This window comes from Macaca thibetana, chromosome 3 (genome assembly GCF_024542745.1).
Source record: "Macaca thibetana thibetana isolate TM-01 chromosome 3, ASM2454274v1, whole genome shotgun sequence".
NCBI classification, from domain to species: domain Eukaryota; kingdom Metazoa; phylum Chordata; class Mammalia; order Primates; family Cercopithecidae; genus Macaca; species Macaca thibetana.
In genome coordinates this window covers 51,300,123-51,320,918 of record NC_065580.1, presented here as the reverse complement: position 1 = coordinate 51,320,918, position 20,796 = coordinate 51,300,123, and the positions used below count along the sequence as shown (strand labels likewise).

The 20,796-nt window shown below is 39.3% G+C and overlaps 1 long non-coding RNA gene across 1 annotated transcript; it reads right to left on the bottom strand.

Annotated features, from left to right (window-relative positions):
* Positions 1–5,707: 5,707 nt before the first annotated feature.
* Positions 5,708–20,278, bottom strand: LOC126949832 (uncharacterized). The gene is made up of 4 exons (XR_007723970.1): positions 20,076–20,278; positions 19,625–19,753; positions 9,772–9,948; positions 5,708–8,202 (listed from the first exon to the last, which is right to left on the bottom strand). It is a non-coding gene; the product is annotated as an uncharacterized LOC126949832 (long non-coding RNA).
* Between the last annotated feature and the right edge of the window lie 518 nt (positions 20,279–20,796).

Sequence of the window (20,796 nt, the reverse complement as noted above, 5' to 3'; positions counted from 1 at the left end):
AACACTCACCCTCCCAACGTGGAGAATGTTCCTCTCTCTGAAAATTCCTTCATGTTTCTTCTCAGTTCATCACAGCCAACTCACAGAGGCAACTTCTGTTCTGATTTCTGTCATCTTTCATTAGTTTGGCCTGTTCTAAAACTTCATACAAATGGGACACACAGTACGTTCTCTTCGTGCCTGGCTGCTATCTCACAGCACAATACTTTTGAGGTTCATCTATATTGTTATGTGTATGAGTTGTCCATTCTTTTTATTGTTGAATAGTATTCCATTAGTATGAATATGACAAACTCTGTTTATACAATCTCTTGTTAATGAACATTTGGATTGTTTCCAATTTGGAGCTGTTATAAACTTTCTTATAAAAGTCTTTTGTAAACATATTTTTATTTCTCTTGGGTCCTGGGAGGATTGCTGAGTCATGGAATAGAAATATATTCAACTTTATATGAAAATGCCAAATAATTTTCAAAAAGTGGTTTTACCGATTTAAATTCCTACACTCAACATATGAGAGTTCCAGTTGCTCCTATCCTTGCCACCATTTAGCACTATCAGTCTTTTCAGTTTTAGCCATTATGGTCAGTGTTCATTTTATTTCTTAAAAAACAAACAAACAAACAAAAAACAGCAAAAACTTTTCCTCGAACACCAAAATAAGGAATATCCTTTAAAAGTTTAGCCCAAGTTTCATGGAGTTAAAGCTTTGGTAGTATATGTTACTAAACTATATTTAAAGCCATTGTATGATTATAACTTAGAAGCACACTTAATAATTTAATATTTAAGGCTTAATGCAACAAATGTATTGACTTACCTCTATATCCTAGAAAACAGTTCTTTTTCTAGCTTGTCACACTTTATCACTGTAATTGACATTATGCCTTGCATTAAATACTGCTCTTGGTTTCTCACCATTCTCCCACTTCTTGGAGATGGACTGTGTGTATTTATTTATCTTTCTGTTCCACGTGCCTAGCACAGTGCTGGGCAAGTAGCCAGTGCTCAATGAGGTTGTTGAGTCAATAAACAAGTAAGCAAGCATATTAATTTAAAGCATAAATATGATAGACTAGAATCACCATTCTTTCTTTTAAAAGAAAAAACGGTTTCAAATTTTATACTGAAATCTTAATGTGACCCCATTTACAAATTAGGATTGAGGTAAAAATCCTGTTTCATTCTGTTCTTCATTTATGGTGGAAGGAAGTGTACTTAATTTTTTCTTTTTTTTTTTTCTTTTTTTTGAGACTGAGTCTTGCTCTGTCACTCAGGCTGGAGTGCAGTGGCATGATCTCGGCTCACTGCAACCTCTGCCTGCATGGTTCAAGCAATTCAACTGCTTCAGCATCCCCAAGTAGCTAGGATTACAGGCATGTGCCACCATGCCTGGATAATTTTTTGTATTTTCAGTAGAGACAGAGTTTCACCATGTTGGTCAGGCTGGTCTCGAACTCCTGACCTCAGATGATCCTGGTCCTCCTGCCTCGGCCTCCCAAAGTAATGGGATTACAGGTGTAAGCCACTGCTCCTGGGCTAATTTTCGTATTTTTAGTAGAGATAGGATATTGCCGTGTTGACCAGGCTGGTTTTGAACTCCTGACCTCAGGTAATCTGCCTGCCCGGGCCTCCCAAAGTGCTGGGATTACAGGCATGAGCCACTGTGACTGGCCTGCATGCGTACTCAATTTAAGAAGCACTTGTTTAAAAAAGGGGATTTTGGAGGTCCATCCATGTTCTCCCAAGCCAACAGGGTTGTTCCAGATGTGATAGCACATTACTCATATCACTTTTGAGAGGGGTATTTTTATATTTAGTAGTGTGGTATCACCCTACTCTATAGCCTGAAAGGCATGGCCTCTTGGCTGTGCTGAATTCTACTAGAAGAATCTCTGGATAAAATTTTCCTGACTCAAACTCATTTAAAGGTAACAGAAGTGCCTATCTGGGCACCCCCAGGGATATGTGGTTAGAATTCAGGGAATCTATTAAAGCTCTACAAAAGACATGTGTGTGCATGTTTGTGTGTCAGAGGGTGGGGTGGGTACGCAAATATGAATTTTTCAGGGGAAAGTGCCCATGGTTTTCATCAGACTTGTGTATGTGAAGAAATATGAAAAGTTACAGAGTAAAGTTAAGAGACTTAATATTGTGGCTAGACTGACTGGCCAATTATGACAATTTGTGTGTAACAATTAGTGGACTCATTTAAATAATGAACTTGTTTTTCCTTCTCCTGAGTTGACCAGTGTTTGACTGCAGGTGCATCCCCAAACATCATTGACAAAATGGGCAGAAATTACACTGGGAGGCAAATCTCTTGGTCATGGAGGGAGCAAAACTTCACCTCCCCTAGACTTACTATTATGCCTTGACTTCAAATCATACTGATTTTTTTAAAATCAGTATGACTCCAGGCTTCATTTTCAAGGACCCAGTGTGTCCATTCAGAGCATCTCTTTTGTTTCCCTGAGAAGTTGGAAATGAGACAGTTGTTCTTTTGTTTGTTTGTTTGTTTTTGTTTTGAGACAGAGTCCTGCTCTGTCGCCCAGGCTGGAGTGCAATGGAGCCATCTCGGCTCCCTGCAACCTCCAACTCCTGGGTTCAAGTGATTCTCTTGCCTCAGCCTCTCGAGTAGCTGGGATTACAGGTGACTGGCATCACGCCCAGCTAATTTTTTTTGTATTTTTAGTAGAAATGAGGTTTTGCCATGCTGGCCAGGCTGGTCTCGAACTCCCGATCTCAGGTGATCCACCTGCCTCAGCTTCCCAGAGTGCTGGGATTATAGGTGTGAGCCACTGCACCCAGCCAAGACAGTTATTATTATGTACTTCATAAAGATTGACCCCAAAAGGAGTCTAACCCACCAAATATATAATTCCTAAATTTAATATGAATTTCTACTAATCCCTCTCAGTGTAAAGATGAGTCCAGAGCCAGCCACTGTGGTGTGTACCTGTAGTCCCAACTGTTTGGAAGGCTGAGGCGGGAGGATCACTTGAGCGCAGAGGGTTTGAGGATGTAGTGTGCTATAATTGCATCTTTGAATAGCCACCTCACTCCAGCCTGGGCATCATAGCAAGACCCTGTCTCTTAAAAAACTAAAACAGCAGCAGCAACACCACCACCACCACACAGATAAGTCCAGAGACATCAGATAAAAACTCATATTTCAGAATAGAGAGCAAAAAGTAAAATCAGTGAGTAATCACCAGTCAGAAACAAATTATATTTTCTGATGTCTTTTATCTTGGTCAAACCTGAGTCTTGAGAGTACAAAAGGAAGACAAGAAATAACCCTGTAGAATAAAATTATAAGGCATTCTTCTTCCATTGGAAGAGCTTGGATTAGAGTGGCATAGTAGAGTTGAAGTCATCTTCAGATATATATGGAGGGTGTGGGTGGCTGAGGAAGGGAGTGGGAGGCGATGCTAAGACACTGGCAGAAAGTACACTTTGCACAGTCTTGACATCATTTACCTAGGGTTCATGATTCTCATTCCAAGAATAAGTCATGATTTTTTTATTGCTTCTTATTTCAGTTCATTTTATTATGTGTAGTAGTGTGAATAGACTTCTTATAGCAGTATTGGAATAAAGATTAAATTGTATACATTTAGATATAACACGATAACCTTTTATCTTCAACCTTTCAGCCCTCTTCCATTGCTAGGGTCTTCATTTAAGACGTGCAACTGCTAGTAAAACAATGGGTGTGCAGGGTACATTGGGATGGGATGGTGAGAATGGTCATTTCAAAACTATTCTCCATTTTATTGCCAGCATTATTTAACATTCTGGAAATGGGCCAACTTCATCTCTGGAAAAATTTGAAGAGTTGGCTGGGTTTCTCATCAGTCATGTTATGGTGGAATTTTCTAATAAATAGTAAAGGTTTCAACCATTGATGTGGCTTACATGAGTTCCCACATATGGATAATAAAACTGAATAAACCTGTTTTCATTTATCTGACAAAGCAAATAACTTCTTTTTTGGCTATTTTCCTGGTTCTTGATGCAACATGTGACACGTCTCACTTCCTGGACTCTCCTCCTTTGCCTTCTGTAATCTTAAATTTCTCTGAATTTTCCTAGGCCTTATAGTTTCCTTATTGCTTATTCATCTTCCTCTTTCTGTCATCACTTCTCATCCCCAGAGTTTAGTTTTGTTCCTCTGCTCTTTTAACTGTACACTTACTTTTTTAGAACACTTTAGTTTTTCGTGGGCATGATTCCAAAATCAACATCTATACTCCTCCTTGTTCATTCAAATGTAGATCCTATACTTCTAGCTACCTACAAGAATGCTCTTTGTAAGTGACCTTACAGCTCCTCAAACTCGAAAAACATTTCATGCAGCAACTTAAAACCATATAGTAACATTATTCATGTGTCAGTTTGGCAAGATGAATTAGTTTGAAAATACACAGTCTGGCTGGACGCTGTGGCTCACACCTATAATCCCAGCACTTTGGGAGGCCAAGGCGGGAAGATCACCTGAGGTCAGATCACCTGAGGTCAGAAGTTCGAGACCAGCCTGGTCAACATGGCGAAACTCTGTCTGTACTAAAAATACAAAAATTAGCTGAGTGTGGTGGCAGGCGCCTGTAATCCTAGCTACTTGGGAGGCTAAGGCAAGAGAATCACTTGAATCTATGAGGCAGAAGTTGCAGCGAGCTGAAATCACAACACTGCACTCCAGCCTAGGTGACACAGTGAGACTCCATTTCCAAAAAAAAAAAAATTTTATATATATATACACACACACACACACACACACATATATATACACACACACACACACACATATATATATTCTAATAAAAGTGTGGAGAATCAGGCCCTCCTGTGTTCTGTAGGTACGACTGTTTGTTAGTATGTTTATTTGGTAGTATTTATCAACATTTAAAAGACATTTATTAAAATTTAAAAGAAATTATTTGACCTAGCTCTTCCATTTCTTTTCTTTTCCCTTTTTCTTTTCTTTTCTTTTTTTTTGTTTCAGATGGAGTTTCACTCTTGTTGCCCAGGCTGAAGTGCAGTGGTGCAATCTCGGCTCACTACAACCTCCACCTCCCAGGTTCAAACAATTCTCCTGCCTCAACCTCCCAAGTAGCTGGGACTACAGGCGCCTGCCACCACACCTGGCTAATTTTTGTATTTTTAGTAGAGACGAGGTTTCACTATGTTGGCCATGCTGCTAGTCTCGAACTCCTGACCTTGGGGATCCGCCCGCCTCGGCCTCCCAAAGTGCTGGGATTACAGGCATGAACCACTGCACCCAGCCAGCTCTGCCATTTCAATGAATTTCTCTTAGAAATACATGTTCATAGGCTGGGCACAGTGGCTCCTGCCTGTAATCCCAGCACTTTGGGAAACTGAGGAGGGCAGATCACGAGATCAGGAGTTCAAGACCAGTCTGGTCAATATAGTGAAACCCTGTCTCTACTAAAAATACAAAAAATTAGCCGGGTGTGGTGGTGTGCATCTGTAATCCCAGCTATTTGGGAGACTGAGGCAGGAGAATCATGTGAACCCGTGAGGCGGAGGTTGCAGTAAACCGAGATCACACCATTGCACTCCAGCCCGGGGGACAGTGCGAATGAGATTTTGTCTCAAAAAAAAAAAAAAAAAAAAAAGAGAGAGAAATACATGTTCATAAATATGTTTTAAAATTGCATACAATACTACCCAAATAAATTGACAGATTCAGTGCAATCCTGATGAAAATATCAATGACATTCTTCACAGAAATAGAAAAAAAAATCTTAAAATTTGTATAGAACCCCAAAAGATCCCAAACAGCCAAAGAAACCCTGAGGAAAAAAAGAGCAAATCTGAGGGCATCACACTACTAGACTTCAAAATATACTACAAACCTATAGTAACCAAAACAGCACGGTACTGGCATAAAAACAGACACATAGTCCCATGGAACAGAGTCGAGAACCTATAAGTGAATCCATACAGCCAACTGATTTTTGATAAAGGCACCAAGAACACTCATTGGAGGAAAGGACAGTCTCTTCAATAAATGATGCTAGGAAAACCGGATATTCATATGCAGAAGAATGAAACCAGGCCCACATCTCTCATCATATACAAAAATCAACTAAAAAGGGATCAAATACCTAAACGTAAGACCCAAAGCCATAAAAAATACTAGGAGAAAATACAAGGGACATGCCTGAGGATATTGGTTTGGGAAAAGATTTTATGAATAAGACCTCAAAAGCACAGGCAACAAAAGCAAAAATAAACAAATGGGTTATATAAAACTAAAAAGCATCTGCACAGCAAAGGAAATAATCAACAGAGTAAAAAGACAACCAACAGAATGAGAGAAAATATTTGCAAACTATTCATCAAACATGGGATTAATATCCCAAATATACAAGGAGCTCAAACTTCTCAACAGCAAAAAACCCAAACATTCTGATTTTTAAATGGTCAAATGATCTGAATGGACATTTCTCAAAAGAAGACATATAAATGGCCAACAAATATATGAAAAAATGCTCAATATCACTAATCATCAGAATCAAAACCACAGTGAAGTATAATCTCACTCCATTTAGGATGACCATTATCAAAAAGACAAAAAATAAATCCTGGTGAGGTGGCAGAGAAATGAGAACACATACATTGTTGATGGGAACGTAAATTAGTACAGCCACTATGGAGAACAGTATGGAGCTTCTGGAAAAAACTACAAAGAGAACTACCTAACGATCCAGCAGTCCCACTATTGGGTGTTTATTTAAAGGAAAGGAAACCGGTATATCAAAGAGCCATCTGCACCCCCAAGTTTGTTGCAACAGTGTTCAGAACAGCCAAGATATGAAATCAACATAGGTGGCCTAAAACAGATGAATGAACCATAAAGAGCCATAAAGAAAATGTTTACATAAACAGTTGAATATTTTTCAGCCATAAAAAGAAATCCTGTCATTTGCAGGAACGTGGATGGGACTAGAGGTCATTATGTTAAGTGAAATAAGGCAGGAACAGAAAGGAAAACACTGCATGTTCTCACTCATACGTAGAAGTCAAAAAACAGTTGATCTCATAGAAGTAAAAAGTAGAACAAGAGATACTAGAGGCTGTGAAAGGTAGAAGGAAGAGGGGTGTAGGGAGAGATTTGCTAAAGGATACAAAATTACAGCTAGATAGAATAAATAAGTTCTTGTGTTCTATACCACTGTAGAATGACTAGAGTTAACAATAATATACAGTTTCAAACAACTAGAAGGAGGATATTGAATGTTCCCAACACAAAGAAATGATAAATGTTCAAGATGATAGATATATTAATTACCCTGATCTGATCACTTTACATTATTATTATGTAACCCACCAATATGTAAAATTGCTATATGTCAGTTAAAAATGAAGCACATACATGAAGTCCCAGTACTCAGGAAGCTGAGAAGGGAGGATTGCTGGGACCCAGGAGTTTGAGGCTGTAGGGCACTATAATTGTGACTGAATAGCCACTGCACTCCAACCTGGCAACATAAGGAGGAACCATCTCAAAAATAAAAATTAAAATTAAAAAAAGAAAAAAATTTCATACAAGAATTTGCATTGCAGCAATATTTTGTAGTTGCAAGCAGTAATAGTGGCAAAAACAACACCATAAACAGTCTTACTAAACACAGCCAAAATACTTATCAATACAGAATTGGTTAAGTATAAGTGAGTACCGAATTGGTTAAGGATAAGTGAGTACAGTGAAAAACTATGCAGCTTTTAAAAAGAATGAGGCATACCTGGAAAGCTCCAGTTTAAAAATACACTATTAATGGTAGTGTATGATCATTATTTGTGTAAAAGTAACTTTTAAGGAAGGATACACAAGAAGCAGTAAATAGTCACTAAGATTTGGGAGTGGGAATGGGAAAAGGAAGAAGATTTTTACTTTTCAATATATATCATATTGTATTGCTGAATTTAAAAAAAATACAGTTTTATTGTTAACATTTTTTTAAAAAACACTCCTTTCCTACAAATTTATCTCCTGGTTTGCCCAATTTCATTCGCATTACTCTTTTAACACCATGGCTTAGGAGTTTGAAATCAGCCTTGATTCCTCTTTCATTTCCAACTTTCTTGTGGAGTCACCAAATCCCCTTCCTCCTCCACAGCATCTCTTAGCTTCATCCTTCCATCTCCATTAAGGCTGCCTCTGCCCTGATTCTGAACTTATTTGCAGTGAGAACATGGGTAAGCCATTTAATTACCCTTTAATTTGCTCATATGTAAAATAGGAATAATAACTTCTACAGAGTGAAGAGAGGTTATTTTAGGATTAAATTATGTAAGAAAATCAAATTTGTGGCATAGAGTGTGTGCCCAATAAACACTATTTTCTACTTTCCCTCTAGGGTTTTTTTTCCTATTGCTACTATATCCTCTAGTTCATACTACATGCTGCTATCAAGTTAATTTTTTGAAATGCTGTTTTCATCATTGAATTCCTTTGTTAACTCCCTTTTGTGCTATGGCCCTACTCTGGAATCACAGATTGACAAGATTGGCATCATGACAGCTGGTGAGATGATGAGGCTCTTGGAGAATTTCTTCTGAAGGAGAAGAGATGGTTGTTGCTGTTACCATGGATCTGGACTAGCAGAGTTAGGGGCTACCCCTGGAACAAGTTTTCCCCACAGTCAAACCCCTTAACTCTCATCCTTGAGATCCTTTTGTAAACTCTCTTTGCTCTAATTTGAGTAGAAAGTAACCAGTAAGCAGGGGAAGCCTCAACTGCTGTACTCAATACCCAAGATCTTGCATCAATCAGCTTTACCGTATCTATTTTATTTTATTTTCCACTTTTCCTTAATTTGATTCAAGTCAATCCATTTCTTTACAGTCTTTCCCATGCTCATTTTTATTTATTTATTTATTTTTTTTTTTTTTTTTTTTTGAGACGGAGTCTCGCTCTGCCGCCCAGGCTGGAGTGCAGTGACTGGATCTCAGCTCACTGCAAGCTCCGCCTCCCGGGTTCACGCCATTCTCCTGCCTCAGCCTCCCGAGTAGCTGGGACTACAGGCGCCTGCCACCTCGCCCAGCTAGTTTTTCGTATTTTTCAGTAGAGACGGGGTTTCACCGTGTTAGCCAGGATGGTCTCGATCTCCTGACCTCGCGATCCGCCCGTCTCGGCCTCCCAAAGTGCTGGGATTACAGGCTTGAGCCACCGCGCCCGGCCCCCATGCTCATTTTTAAAATAGAAAACTTTTTTTTTTTTTTGGTGCAAAAGTTACATAAGATCATTGTAAAAAAAAAAAATCTTTTTTTCAGGGTAAAATGGAAAGTTCCCTTCTATCATGCCAATTTTACTTGTTAACAAAAAAGCTAACCAAGAATTATTTAAGATAGAAATTTTGGTAGTGTTAGTAGGCTTAGATGAGAAGAAAAACTGTAATTGTTCACCTTTTGAACCTGTTTCAATAGCACTGATCTTTTTTTTTTTTTTTTAAGGTTTTGGTAAATGTGAGGCAAAAATGCCATTCTCTAGATGTGCTCACAGGACAGATTAAATGCTACTATTCCTATTGCTGAACAGAGGAACTAGAAACAAAGAACATCTAAAATGAGCAAAACAGATAAGCTTTGTGTAGGAGATCCCCAGGGCCAACCAAAGCTTGGGTAAAAGGAGATACTACCTGGCCCTGCTAGGCATTCAATATTTAAGTCCTCAGACTCTCTCCTTTCTGCTGATAGACCACCCTCAGGTTCTCCCAACTGAAGTGTGTAAGAATGGACTGGGGCCTACCTTGCCTCCATTGGTCTTGAACCTTCAGGGCCCCGGTTTCTTCTGTATGGAGATCATTTCCTAGGAACTGCTCCGCTTTCTGAGTCCCAGATACAGTATTTCTTGGGATGATCAACCGTTCTTACAGATCAGCACTGCTCCTGCCACCAAAATTCTCCATAGGCTCCCTTAAATAAATATAATTCTTACACTTGGTTATGGAACTGAATTGGTCATTGGTTTACATACACATTAAAAAGTGTATTACTGTGTGGCATATAATTTAGAATTGATTAAATATGATGATGCGGTCATTTAAAAAATGTATGGCATCAGACATTTGGTTACAAACATAACCCTGTTATTGCAGCATTGTTCCTATGAGAAAATCACAATATTTTAATTTATTAATTATTTATAATTATAATAGTATATATTAATTATTATACCTCTTTGATTAATGCAACCCATTGTAAGTTTAAGTACTTCTTGTCCTAGTGTTACTATTTATAATCATTGAAAGTCTCTTTAATTCATTATGAAGAGATTGAACATGCAAATGTTGCCAACTTTAATGTATTCTTTGTTGGGTAATCAAAATTTTAAAAACAGAGAGAGGCCACGTGCAGTGGCTTACGCCTGTAATCCCAGCACTTTGGGAGGCCGAGGTGGGCGATCACGAGGTCAGGAGATCAAGACCAGCTGGGCCAATATGGTGAAACCCTGTCTCTACTAAAAAATACAAAAATTAGCCGGGCTTGGCGGTGGGTGCTCCTAGTCCCAGCTACTCAGGAGGCTGAGGCAGGAAAATTGCTTGAACCTGGAAGGCGGAAGTTGCAGTGAGCTGACATCGCGCCACTGCACTAAGGCCTGGGCGACAGAGTGAGACTCCATCTCAAACAAAACAAAACAAAAAAACAAAAAAACAGAGAGGGAGGAACACACACATTATGGACGTAGGGTATGAAGAGGAAGGAAAAATAACTTCCTTTATTGAAAAGAAATTTTTCTTGACCATATTAATTAATACTAATTAATAATTGACTTTGATGTATTTGCAGTCAATACTACAATGCCCTGTTTTAAAAAATAGAAAACAGAATTCCCAATGGCTTTTCTCTTTTGTTCTGTAACATTAAAAATATTTTACTTTGACACCCTGCTGATCCAATCTAATCCAGCAAGGAAAGGCAGACAAAGTCAGAGGACAGACCGTTGTGAATTCTATATCCCTTTCTAGACACACAACTGTAAGCTCAAAAATTCATTCTCTTATACATTTTACTTGAATTAGTATTCAACTCCAAATTTCATATTCCACCTCTGCATATTTATAGAGCCCTTAAAAGTCTTCAAAACAGGGTCAGTCCTATTGGCTTGTCCTTTCATTTTCCAACACTACGTTGTCACATACAAAGGTCTGACTATACAGTGTGTCTTCCAGAGCATATTATTAAGATGCTAAGTGATACTGGGCTCAGCAGTGAAGGCTAAGACCACTTTGGTAACCCTTTCCTGATGGCAAATATTCCCTTTTGTCTTTCCTGTTTGTTTGAAAAAACTCATTTCCTTATATTCAAGTTTTTAGACACTTTTTCTCTGAGACTGTAAGTAAAATTTTTGATAGCAGAAAATATGAATTGAACATTCTCATATCTATTGTGAGTTTGGGGGTACCAACTCAAGATCTCTGGTTTATGTAACAGAAATAAGCATCTCTTTTGATGCAATTTTCTTAGCAAGTTTTCTGTGATCGGTCTTTTATCATCCATTCATTCAACATCAATTGATGACCTAAAATGCACCTTTACCTCAACATTTTCCTAAATCCTATGATAATTTGGTGTTTTGTTTTATTTTACTGCTTTGAGAATAAAACGTTGTTTTAAAATTTCAAATAAATTATGTAAATGATAACCCTTATTTATGTTCTTTTTTTGGTAAAACCTAAAGGATTATTGATAGATAATTTCTCTCCATAAAAATTTATACATACTCCTCAGAGGGCCTTGGAATGACCTTCCTTTCACTTTTCCTGCTGACGAGACTTCAGATGTGCTGGTGAGCTATTTGAGATCATATGCACACACGTAACCACTCTAAGGGGATATAGAACAAGATGGAAGGAGCCAGAGTCCATGAGTCATGAAGACCCCATATTAGCCCCAATAAGATATTCTTAGTTTTGTGTTGAATGATACTACCTTCTATTGTAGCCTTACAACTTGTACAGTAAAGAAGTTGGACTCATTAATCCATGGTATTCAAGACTTCGCAAAAAATTATGGCTGAATTTTTAGCTAATGAGGAGTGTGAATCAATATTAAAACTACACAGTGACTGTTTTTTCCCCCAAATGTTCTGGGTGGTTCCAACTTTAAATAATTTATGATGTTGTCCCTGTACTGCATATAAACTGGTAAGCCCCTGTAAGATGTTTTGATTGAAAAGTACTACACAGTTACTGAAGCAGATAGTTTCAGTTGCAAATAACTGAAACTGCAAATCAAATAGATTTTTTTGTTTGTTTGTTTGTGTTTTTTTGAGACAGAGTTTCACTCTTGTTGCCTAGGCTGGAGTACAGTGGCATGATCTTGGCTCACCGCAGCCTCCACCTCTTGGGTTCAAGTGATTCTCCTGCCTCAGCCTCCTGAGTAGCTGGGATTACAGGCATGTCCCACCACGCCCAGCTAATTTTGTATTTTTAGTAGAGACGGGGTTTCTCCATGTTGGTCAGCCTGGTCTTGAACTCCCAACCTCAGGTGATCCACCCACCTCGTCCTCCCAAGTCCTGGGATTACAGGCGTGAGCCACCACACCCGGCTCAAATAGGTTTAAAAATAAAGAAAGTGTTAAGTCTCAGGCAACTGAAAAGTTCAGAGGTGGGCTTCAGGGAAGGCTTGGTCTGGCTTCATTTCTTTGAGAAATGTCTTGGCTCTGCTATTCTCAGTAATCTCCACTACCAGGTTAGATTTTCCTCATGAGAACCAAGGTAGGGACTTCTATTGCTTCCAGTAGAATTTTTAGCTAGATCCATGATTGCCCTCTTTTCACCATTTTCCTCCTTCTCATTGGATAGAATTTAACCGTGGGTAATGCGTCACCTTGAATCATGCAGGGTTATATGGTAATTCTATGTTTAGCCTTTTCAGGAACTGCCAACTTGTTTTGTATAGTAGCTGGACCATTTACATTGTATAGCAGCTGGACAATTTTACAACGCACAAGAATTGTAATTTCTCCATATCCTCATCAGCACCTGTTATTTTCCATTTTTTTTATTACAGCCATTCTAGTGGGTATGAAGTGTTATGTCATTGTGGTTTTGATTTACCTTTCCCTAATGACTAATGATGTTGTTAATCTTTTCTTTTCATATGCTTTTTTGGCCATTTGTATATCCTCTTTGGAGAAATATCTATTCAAGTCATTTATCCTTTTTTAAAAAACTGAGTTGCCTTTTGTTATTGAATTATAATAGTTCTTTATGTATTTCGTATACTAAGTCCTTACCAGATAAGCTTTCTCCCATTGTGTGGGTTCCCTTTTAACTTATTAATGGTATCCTTTGATACACAGAAGTTTTTAATCTTGACGAAGTCCAACTTATCTAAATTTTTTGCTGTTTATGCCTTCTATTTTTAAGAATCCATTGCCAAATCCAAGGTTATAAAGATTTAGCCTTATGTTTTCTCCCAAGAGTTTTATGGTTTTATCTCTTCAATTTCAGATAGTTGACACATTTTCAGTAAATGTTTGTATATGATGTAAGGTAGGGGTCCAGCTTCATTCTCTTGCCTGTGGATGTCTAGTTGTCCCAGCACCATTTGTTGAAAATACTATTCTTTCCCCATTGGATGGCCTTGATACTCTTGTCAAAAATCAAATAACTATAGGTATCGACTCCACTGACTTTTGCACTTTCTCTACCCAGACCAGACCAGACCAGATGGACATGTGAACTTAATATATTTTTAAAGGCATTTCTGATTTAGCATGTGGAACCTATCCATTCTACTTCCCAAATATATCTCATATGTGCACTTTTCCCTATATTAAATGCTACCACTCCAGTCCAAGTCTCCATCAACTCTTATCTGGACTCCTGTATTGACCTTCCACTAGGTCTCCCCTTTCCTGTCTTTACCATTCCAATTAGTACTCAAATGAGCAGCCAGAGATATAATGTAAAATTAAAATCTCATAATGTCATGTCACTCACTGGTCTTAAATCCTGAATGTTTCCAGAATAAAATTCAAAATCTGTAATAATCCCAAGGCTGCATGATTTGCCCTGACAGCACTTCTTCATTTCTAGTTTAGAAAAATTATACTCCAGCCTCTCCAGACTTCTTTCTATTTCTTGGATTCACCAAGCTCTTTATTGCCTTACAGCCTGGAGTAATGATCTCTGCCTGGAATATGTACTTCTTTCCACTCTTCACTCAGCAATAATGCATGCTTTAGCTCTTGGCTTACAAAGTTACTTCCATGAAGAGGCTTTTGCTGACTTCCATACCTTTATTCTCTCTCATTGATCTTTGCACTTTTATTTCCTAACCCTTATTATATCATATACTTATATATTTGTTTGTGTGTGCTCCTTTTAAATGTCTGGTTTCCCCACTAGAATGTAGGCTCCCTGAAGGCAGAGCTATGTGTGTTTTATGTTGTTACTGTATGTTCTATGCCTAGGACAGTGTCTGGTACATTAAAAAAAGATCAATAAATGACTATTGAACAAATTCATAGTCAATACCTGCAAAATAAGAGTGTTTAGTTTATTTGTTCTCCAACTCTTCATTAAACATTTGTTGAATCCCTATTAGTCCTAAATGCTGGGAATAAAATTATGAGCAGAACCCTGTCCCTGCCCTTTAGGAGGTCCCAGTTTATTGGGACAGTGTAGTGGACTGAATGGTGGGCAAAATATCAGACCCTAATCCTCCCTAGAACCTGTAAATGTTACCATATATGGAAAATGGGTCTTTGCAGATATGATTGAAGATCTTGAGTTGGAGAGATTATCCCTGATTATCCAGGTGGGCCCTAAATGCCAATCCTTATAAGAAGGAGATGGAAGGAGATTTTACACACACACACACACACACACACACACACACGAGAGACAGAGAGAGAGAAAGAGAGAGAGAGAAGATCATGTGAAGATGGAGACGGAGATTAGACTGATGCAGCCACAAGTCAAGGAATGCCAGCAGCCACCAAAGGCTAAAAGAGACAAGGAACTATTTCTACCCTTGAGTTTCTGGACTCTGGAGGGAGTATGGCCCTGTTGATACCTTGATTTTAACACACTAATATTGATTTCAGACTTCTGGCCTCCAGGACTGCAAGAGAATAAGTTCCTGTTCTTTTAACTCACCCAGACTCCAATAATTTATTACAGCAGCCGTAGGAATTGAATGCAGACAGTGATGCAAGTAAATAAATCCTTCCAGAACAACATTAAATATGGAGATAAGAATCAAGGTGGTGGATGGTTGCAGAGGAAGGAACTGTCTGGAAGGTGTCTGTGAGGAGCCCCAGAGGCAAAGACACTGGGCTGGTTTTCAAAAGGTAAAGCCATCATTTTCCAGGCAGTGTTGGGGTCAGTGCACAAGGAGGTGATTCCTGGCAGGTGCCGCAGCATGTGTAAAGTCATGGGGACACATAGAGCATGGCCTCTTCAGAGAAATGGAACATATGGCTTCAGTTGGAGAGTTAGGAAGATAAAGTATTAGGCTGTTTTCACATTGCTATAGATAAATACCTGAGACTGGGTAATTTATTTAAAAAGAAAGAAAGAAAGAAAGAAAGAAAGAAAGAAAGAAAGAAAGAAAGAAAGAAAGAAAGAAAGAAAGAAAGAAAGAAAGAAAAGAAAGGAAGGAAGGAAGGAAGGAAGGAAGGAAGGAAGGAAGGAAGGAAGGAAGGAAGGAAAGAAAGAAAGAAAGAAAGGAAAGAAAGAAAGAAAGGTTAAATTGGCTCATGGTTCTGCAGGCTGTACAGAAAGTATGATGCCAGCATCTGCTTGGCTTCTGTGGAGGCCTCAGGAAACTTACAATCATGACAGAAGGCAAAAGGGAGAAGGCATCTGACATGGCAGGAGTGGGAGCAAGAGCGAGAGCGACAGGGGAAATGCAGCACACTTTTAAACAACCAGATCTCGCTAGAACTCTGTCACAAGAACAGAACAAAGAGGATGGTACTAAGCCATTCATGAAGGATCCACCCACATGATCCAATTACCTCCCACCATGCTCCACCTCCAACACTAGGGTTTACAATTGGACCTGAAATTTGGGTGGAGACACAGATCCAAACCATATCAGAGAAGAATGGTGGGAAATAAGGAGGGAGATAATTAAGTTGTGACCACACTGTGAAGGGCCTTGTATGCCATGGCAATGTGGTTAACCTTTCTTCTGTAAGTAATAGGAAACTGATGGAAATAAAGGGATGACTGATTTGTAGAAAGCGAAGCTCTGCAGCAATATAAATAGTGGACTAAAGTGAGGTGAGCGCATCTCCATTCTGCTAGGAATTAGATAAATAAGATAAATAAGACATAGTTCTTGCCTTTAAGTAACTTAGAGACTGTGAAGGAAAACAAATAAGGAAGCAAACACATATTCTATCCCAGATACTCATTTTAAGCCTGCGGCAATCATCTCATAAGAGATGAGAGACTAAGGCAATCATAGTAGGGATAGAGAAATGAAGGTATTTAGAAGTCATCTCCATGGTATAAACTAACAGAACTTGGAGACCTACTGAATATGGGGTGTAGGAGAAGGAGAACTCAAGGACGAATCAAAGAGTTTAGCTTATGGGGCTGAAAAATACCATTAACAGAATTATATGGGGAAAGGTCGAGGAACGCTGGTTGAATTTAGGATGCCTGAGGGATAGCCAAGTGGAGGCTTCAGAAAGATTGTTAGAAACATCAGCTGAGAGTCTAGTCATCAACAAGAGAAAAGGGAATGAATAGGCAGACACATAAAAGAAAAAGATCTGGGTCAGAGTCCCGGACAGCACTAGAACTTGAATAGAAAATGTATAGATGGTATCATGTACCAAAAGAATTGTACACATGAATGAATGTTCAGGAGTTGTTGAGGTATTGATGACTTTTTGTTGTTGTTGTTTTTGGAGACATGTTCTTGCTCTGTCACCCAACCTGGAGTGAAGTGGTGTAATCATGGATCACTGCAGCCTCAAACTCCTGGGCTCCAGTGATCCTCCCACCTCAGCCTCCAGAGTTCCTGGGACTACGAGCGTCCACCACCATGCCCAGCTAATTTTTAAATTTTTTTTATTTCATACAGATGGGCTCTCGCTGTGTTGCTCAGGCTGGTCTCAACTCATGGCCTCAAGCAATCCTCCCATCTCGACCTCCCAAAGCACTGGAATTACAGGCAGGAGCCACCATGCCCAACAACATTGACGACTTAATCCCTTTATTTGAAAAAATGGGGGGTCTCTTATAAACCCATATTGTCCCCCGGTCAATAAACTGGGAAGTTTCTTGGCAGGCTATACTTTTGTGCCTGCTGGCCTCTCTAGGACCCAGCTAAGGGTAAGGTTATGTAATTTGGTGAACCTGAACATTTACGTCAATAACCAAACCCTTGATCAAATTATTAAACAATTAATCCAGTGAGCACTTAATGATCCGATCTAATTGGTCAATAGGCTGACCATAATGAAAATCGAAATGCTCCTGTCACAACAATTGGACCAATTCATCATGTCAGTGTTTGTTGAGATAAGCATTCACTGTTTCAGTTGTTAACGGGCTTTCGGCAAGATTGGCAGTTACTCTGCTTAAATTAACGAGTGCCAGAACTCATTAACCTTTTCAGCCCTCATTGCCCACTCTGGGTGTCACTGGCCGACTTGAGACATGAGCAAGGGAGGGAAAAAAAAGGAAGTGAAACAAGGAAAAGAAAGAAGATAGGAGAAAAGGAAGAGAAATGGAGACAGGAAAGAATGAACGGGAGAATTAAGGAGAGAGGAGAAAACAGAGAATCAGAAAAGGAAAAGATTTATCTGAATTTGTTCCTAAAGGGTAGGATGAAATAGTTCAGCCACTGCAAGAGGAAGGCAGTAGTGAAATACAGTGGGAAGCAAGACTTTTTTTTTTTTTTTTTTTTTTTTTTTTTTTTTTTTGAGACAGGATCTACCCCTGTTGCCTAGGCTGGAGTGCAATGGCATGATCACAGCTCACTGTAGCCTTGAGCTCTCCAGCTCAAGCAATCTTCCTGCCTCAGCCTCCTGAGTAGATGGGACCATACACAGCTGCATACCACAACTCCCAGCTAATTTTTAAAATTTTTTTGTAGAGACAATATCTCCCTCTGTTGCACAGACTGATCTCAAACTCCTGGGCTCAAGGAATCCTCCTGCCTTGGTCTCTCAAAGTGCTGGGATTATAGGTGTGAGCTACTGCACCTGGTTGAGAGCAAGAATTTTGATGTCAGACAAAGCACGGCTCTGAGCCCTGGCTCTGTGCACTCTAGTTGTGTGACCTTGGACCAGATAACCTCTCTGCGTCTCATTTTCCTCCTCCTGAGAGGTTGTATGGTGCAGAGGTAGAGGTCAGTGTTTATGGAGTTGGGCTTAAATCTTGATTCTGCCACATACCAGCTGCATGACCTTGGACAAATTATTCTTAACCTCTCTATGACCCAGTTTCTTCATGTATTAAAGAGGGGATAATAAATAGAATCTGCTTTACGCAGTTGTGACTCTTAAATGAATTAATACTTGTAAATCACATAGCACATTGTGCCTGATAATGTTAGCTATCAACTATAAAATGGGAACAATTAGACTGTAAAATATTTGTGAAAGCTCCTAGCACAGTGCCTGGACTATGGAAGGTGCCCATAAATTGTGAATCCCCTTCCCTTTTCTCAATTTCTCACATGCCCCAGATGGAGCTGATGGTAGAAGAATGATTGTTCTTTAACTCTTCTTTCCTCATCAGGTACGTCTGAGCCCACTTGGAACAGGCTATTCTGACCCCCATCTGTGTTCCGGTCTCACTTAGCTCTGGGCCAACCAGAGCACAAACAGGAGAAGGGTTACATAATAGGTTGCTTTTTTCTAAAGCAATCTTAAGAGTAATTACAAATGGTCTGATAAGTTCCTAGTTAACTTTGCAGCAGCTTGAAAAGCTCAAGACTTTTCAGACAGTAAACTTGGTATATGTGTGGAATGTTGAATAACACGATAACCCAGCTGAGAGATCTAACAAGACAGAAATTAAAGTCAATACTGGTAAAACTCAGTAACTAGAAAATCACTGCAATGTTCATCCCTTTGTGTGTGATTTTATAGAGAGCAGAATGTGGAGTAAAAGAGTGAAGCAAATATTTGTGACCCTCTTCTTACTAATTGTTTTTTGAGACGGGATCTACCCCTGTTGCCTAGGCTGGAGTGCAGTGGCATGATCACAGCTCACTGGAAAGTTTGTTGGCAGCCTATGCTTTTGTTCCATACTCACTAATGGAAGTAAACACCTTTACAGTGTGCACACACACACACACACACACTTCCTTTTCACACAATTCATTAGCTATGTGAAACCAAACTGTCTGATTTTTTTAAAAAGTCCTTGTTTTCATATTTAGCACAATCTTTTCATCCAAAACCTGGGCAGGTATAATAAATCCTAAAGAGACACATCCATGAATGAGTATGGAGAAGTGTGCATGGTGATTTTACTCCCACAATGAGGGGAGCACAGAAACCACTCTCTCCTCATCCCCTGGCCTCCAGATCACATCTAGTCTCCAGTGGTTTCCGTTTACTTTCTTTTCCAAAAAATGTGATTGACACATAATAATTGTACATACTTACGGGATACAGCGCAATAGTTCCATATATGTATACAACGTGTAATGATCAAATCAGGGTAATTAGCATATCCGTCGCCTCTCACCTTTATCATTTTTTTGAACTGGGAATGTACAAAATTGTATCTTCTATCTATTTGAAAATATAGAATAAATTATTAATGATAATCACTCTACAATGCTAAAGAACACTAGAACTTATTCTCCAGTTTAGCTATAATTTTACCCTGATCAGGGGACTATAAGAAACCATGATACCTGACAGGTCCCTTGTGGTGCCAGCAAATATAGACAATCCTAAATAGTTTAAAGGGGTATCTGGAGTCAAACTACCTGAGTTGGATTCCCACCTCTACCACTTATTAGGGGTATAAATTGTCCAAATTTCATACCACCTTCTTGTCTATTTTTCCCCATCTCTAAAACAGAGATTTTTCCCCATCTCTAGTACCTACCTCATACACTGCTGTGGAGACTACAGAGATGAGTAAACTCAATAAATGGTTAGCCCAGGCTCTGCCTCATGATAAGCAGTCAAAAAACAGTTGCTATTCTTTTCAATAGCTCAGGAGGAAGCCCAAATACCAGGCGGACTGTGGAGAAAGTCTTTTGCCCGTTGGCAACAGATGAACTCTTTTCCCAATGTGCGGGAGTTATTGAGTTAGTCATAAATGCAGCAATGTGTTGATCATGTTGACGTTATCAGGATGTGGCTATCTTTTTAAGTGTTTGCTGTATGCTAGGTTATCTGTCATGAACTGCTGTCAAGGTCACATGTCAGTTGGCTTGGAACTACTGATAAATGTTCTTATGAAGTATCTGCTTCTTCCATATACTGTGTGGAAGCCTGAGCAGCCTAAGGCATGTGAGGCAACCTGACAAATATTTTCTGGAGAGAAACTTCAGGGAGAAGGATTGTTAACACTTACCAAGCTCAAATCACGGTGTGGGCAATGGTGGAGCCATTATGCAGTCGCTCCTACATTTCTGCCACCCAGGTGGTCTCTGAAGGATTTAGCTAGGGGAGCATCTCCTCTTTCTTAAATTTGGCCTCTGCTTCTCACCTGGTGATATCCTTCAGCTAGGTCAGCTAGAAGGGGAATAAGGATTTTCATGTATTCAGGGCTGACCTCAGCAGGGCCCACCAACTTTTACATGACACGGCATTTAGAGATA